Consider the following 4,853-nt stretch of genomic DNA (forward strand, 5'->3'; position numbering starts at 1 on the left):
CTGGGTGTATGGGGGGGGGGGGCATGGACTGCTACAGTTAAATTAGCGAATGGCAGCCACATTCCCTCGGCCGCTTACATAGGTAGGGACAGGATTCAATGCTTCTACCCGGGGCAGCCCCGTACATGCCACAGGTGTGGTGATTTTAGGCATTTCAGTCGGGACTGTCCGAAGCAGAAGTGTTCCAAATGTGGCGGGATGGGCCATCTGTCAAAAGATTGCGATACCATCTCTTGTAATCTATGCGGCATGATGGGTCATCCATACAGTAGGTGTCCTGAAGCCTTTCACAATCGTTCTTTTGACAAGGAATTAGAGGAGATCTCTAGGAGAGTGGAGGAGGAGGTCTTGGGCCCGGTTCCCAGTACTTCGGTGGCTGTGGTGGTGCCTCCCGCTGTAGCCCCCATGGAAGTGGCAGGTCCATCGGGGGTGAAGGCGGGGGGTGCTGCTCCGGTGGCTGAAGTTGTGCAGGAAGAGGCCCCCTTTAAACTTGTGGTGAAGGGTAAAGGGGCAAAGGCGAAGAGGAATAAGAAGGGGAAGAATGATGATAGCATTGTCCTGACAAATCGCTTCTTTACGATTTCTAGTGAGGAGGAGGAGGAAGAGGGTGAAATTGTAAGGGAGGATTCTGGGGAGTTAGTGCTAAAGTCTAGGAAGTTACGGCAGAGAAGGAGGGTGGCAGGCGGTTCCCCGTACCCGGGTAGGTCCAGAGGGAGGAGTGAGAAGGCAGGGGAGGCAGTTGTGCTTGGCGAGTTCATTGCCAGTGGAGGAAAGGAGGTTGTGTCATCTCGGGCACAGGTGCTGGCTCCGACCCTGCGAAGGGTCTCTGAGAAGGGGGGTACGGTGGACCCGGTGGTGGCTCCTGGGACTGTGGACCAACCTGTAGTCATGACGCAGAGTCTGCTCGTGACTGATGTGGAGGTCCCTGCTCCTGGCCCTAGCCTTGTGTCTTCAACCGACCCAGCTGTGTGTCCTGCCCCAGAACCTCCTCATGGAGGAGGGGGGTCGGCAGTTGTATCGGGTTCTGTCCCTGTGATTTCATTTTCTGTTGGGGAGGAGGTTGACCTCGGGGATGGTGAGGTGGTTCCTCCGGGGGTTAGTGTAAAGAGGTGGGGCTCGGCGGAAGACGTGTCCCTCCGACAAGTGAAGAAGTGATTAGGTCCCGCTTGAAATAACCCTGTAAGGATGGCTTCCCAACCTATTAGATTTGCCACTATTAATGTGGCATCTATTCTGTCCGAGCGTGCTCGTTACATGGCCTTTAATTTTTTCTACATGGTTGAGGCCGATCTTTTTGTTTTTGCAGGAGACTAGGGTTGGTCGACTTGCTGATCTCCATAAGGCGAAAGCCGAATGGAGACGCGGTCCCTCCTATTGGTCTCTTGCGGCCGAGCCGTACGGTGGGTTGGCGGTTCTTTTTACCGGCATGATAACTGTCCAACGGGTTATTGAGATTCAAGTAGGCAGATGTATGGTTTTGGATGTCAACCTGAGGGGGCACGACCAGAGACTTATTAACATCTATGGTCCCCAGACTTAATGGGACAGGAAGTGTCTTTTCAGGGAGATAAAGCCATATCTTTTTTCGGCCCGGCAGATAATCTTTGGTGTTGACTTTAACACCGTCCTTAGGCCTAAAGATAGGGGAGGCTCAAAGACTACTCTGGGCTATGATTCCCTTTTTTTAGCTAGTATGGTTAGACAGGCAGGTCTGGTGGATATACATATTCGCCATTCCCCAGACCTCACGGGTTTCACCTACTTTAGGGGTAGGTGTAGGAGTAGGATAGACAGGTTTTTCGTTAAGGAGAGTTCAAAAACTTCGGCTCCGGTGCTGACGTTAGTAGAATTCTCTGATCACGTTTTCCTGTGTGCATCCTTGAACGCCTCGGAAACTCCTCAGAAGGGACGGGGCCTGTGGCATCTGAACTCTGAACTTCTAAAGGAGGATGAGATCAGACAGTCTTTCAGGGACTTCTTTCAATCTCAGGAGTCACTTTTGGAGGCAGGCTGGAGTAGGTCTGAGTGGTGGGAGGTATGCAAGAAGAGGGCTCGCAGCTTTTTCCGCAACCTCGTAGCCAAGAGAAACTTGTTAAAGAGGAATGTCTACCATGCCTTGAGAAAGATACTGGATTTCTTAATTTCTGAGCAGGGGGATAGTGGGGAGATCTCCCGAGTAAAGGCCCAGATGAAAGAGTATCAGTATGACCGGTATGCGTCCTTGGTTCTGGAAAGGGATTATGGTAAATACCACTCGCCTGATCCCTACCAGAACTGCAGGAACTCGGTTAACTGTAAGGAGGTGAGGGGGATGCGTGATGACCGGGGTGTCCTTCGTGAGGATAAGGAAGGCATTCTGGAAGTTGTGCGAACCTTTTACTCTGACCTTTTATCTGAGAAACTGCTTATCAGAGAGAGGATGGAACAGTTTCTGAGGGAGACTCCTGGTCTCGAGAATTTTGGCAGTTCTCTTGATTCCCTGGGAGACTTGATAACGGTGGACGAGGTCAGGGAGGCCATAGACTCCCTGTCTATGAAGAAGGCCCCAGTCCGGATGGGTTAACCTCCGAGTTTTATAAGATCTTTGGTGACCTCCTGACCCCGCGTCTTATGGAAGTATTTAATGAAAGCCTGGGTGAGGGTTCGCTCCCTACTTCCATGAGATTGTCTGCCCTTATCTTGCTTTCTAAGGGGAAGGATCCGTCCCGTATTGAGAATTGGCGCCCCATCGCCCTTCTTAATACGGATCGTAAGATTCTGGCAAAGGTACTCTTCAATAGATTGATGGAAGTTTCCGGGTCTCTGCTTTCTCCCTTTCAGCACTGTACTGTGAAGGGCCGGAGCACCTTTAGTGCCGTCCTTGGCGTCCGGGAGGTGGTGGAATGGTGCCGTGCTGAGAGATGGGGAAAGTACCTGCTGGCATTGGATCAGTTAAAAGCGTTTGATAGGGTTAACCACGAGTACCTGTGGGCTCTGCTTGAACGGTATGGCCTCCCAGTGAGGGTGGTTGATTGGCTGCGTGTCATCTATAGGCAAGACGAGAGCTTCCCTCTGATAAATGGTTAGGTGGGCGATGTCACAGTTGTCTTGTCGGATCCATCTGAGGCGGATGCTGTGATGTCGTCTGTCCAGGAATACTCAGATGCTTCGGGTTTCCTGCTCAATCAGGATAAGAGTGAGGTTTTCTGGATGGGGGAGGAGGGTCAAAAATTTGACCTTCCGGATGGCCTCCCCCGGGCGAGCCAGGAGATCAAAGTTTTAGGCATCAGATCTGGCCCCGGCGATTATGCCACACGAAATTGGGATCTTAGACTGGATGAGGCCGGCCGGAAGGTAGAGCAATGGAAGAGATGGAAGCTATCTTTAAGGGAAAGGGTTGACTTGATCAAAACTTTTCTGATTCCGGTCTTTTTGTATGTCAGCTACTTGTGCCTCTTGCCAGAGTCTATATGGACCAAGATTTATGCTCTGTTTTTCCAGATGCTCTGGGGAAACAGGCTGAATCTGATTAAAAGGACTGTCACCAACAGATCGAGGAGGGAAGGAGGCCTGGGAATGGTCAACCCAGTGCTATTCTTTTTGTTGACCTTTCTTAAGTTGCATCTGGAAAGTCTCCAGTTAGAGACTCCTCCTCGATGGGTAGAGGGTTTTAGAGCCTGGATGTTTCCCTTCCTCAACGCTTGGCTAGAGGGAGGGAGCGTAAAGAGTTTGCGGGTCAGGCACGGATACCTCCCTGCCTACGTGGCTCCTAGCTTGAAGGTGACAAGGCGATGGGGCCTGGAAGTGGGGGAGGTCAAAAACTCCTCTAGAAGGGAGCTGGAGAGGAGAATTTTGCGGTCTCACTTCTGGGAACCGCTGGCACTGAAAGACTGCCCGGGTAGTTTGTCTTCAAATGGGCTGGCTCTGGTTAACTCTCAGAGAATCCCACTGAAGTTTCATGACATTGCCTGGCTCTCCTTTCACGGAAGGCTCTACGTGAGAGGAAACTTGAAGTACAGAAATGCAGATGATCGTGGCTGCCCACGGGAGGAGTGTCCGGGGGAGGAGGAGACAATGGACCATTTCTTGCTCAGGTGTCCTTTCAATGTGGAGGTTTATAGGAAAGTGTCCAGAGCCTTGGGCATCCCGGGCCTTTCGGGTCTTAGTTACCCTGAGAGGGTTTACGGGGCGTTCAAGAGAGTGGGTCACTTTGATTTAACCACTCTGTTTCTAGTTAGTGTAGTGATTAGGTACTTCACATGGAATGCACGGTGTCAGGTGTCAATCAGACAAAAAGTCCTCCATTGTGAAGTGGTGGCGGGTGATATTCTTCACGAGGTGTGGAAAATAAGGGATTTGGAGAAGCGCCGGATGGATGCCGTGGGGTGGTCTAGGTTGTGGCGTCACCTCAAACCCCCTTGAGTGGGTGGCTGAAGTCCGATGTCTTTTCCTATTTTTGGCTTTTCTGTCCTTCACAACCCCCCATAGATTTTGTGATTTGATTGTTGTTTTTGAAATATGGGTTACGTATATCTGAGAAGCTTTTTCACTTCCTCTTTGCTTGTGTTGTAAATACTTGTGATGGAATTTGTTAAAGTTTGTTTTGGTGATGGCCCCATTTTTTGCTTTTAATTTTAGCCTCTAACTAAAAGGACTTTGGGAGGCTTTCCCTATATGGACTGTGAGTCTATTTTACCCAAGATGGGGCTGTTTTGTTTTTTATACAGGCTGGTTTTTGTATAGTTTGATTTGTATATATGTACAGCTTTGTTGTGAGTTTTTGGAATAAAATATTTCCAGCTCCAATAGCGTATATTAAAGTTGCTGCAGTTAAAAAGCTCGTAGTTGGATCTCGGAAACGAGCTGGCGGTCCG

This window comes from Pseudophryne corroboree, chromosome 2 (assembly GCF_028390025.1).
Source record: "Pseudophryne corroboree isolate aPseCor3 chromosome 2, aPseCor3.hap2, whole genome shotgun sequence".
Taxonomy (NCBI): Eukaryota; Metazoa; Chordata; class Amphibia; order Anura; family Myobatrachidae; genus Pseudophryne; species Pseudophryne corroboree.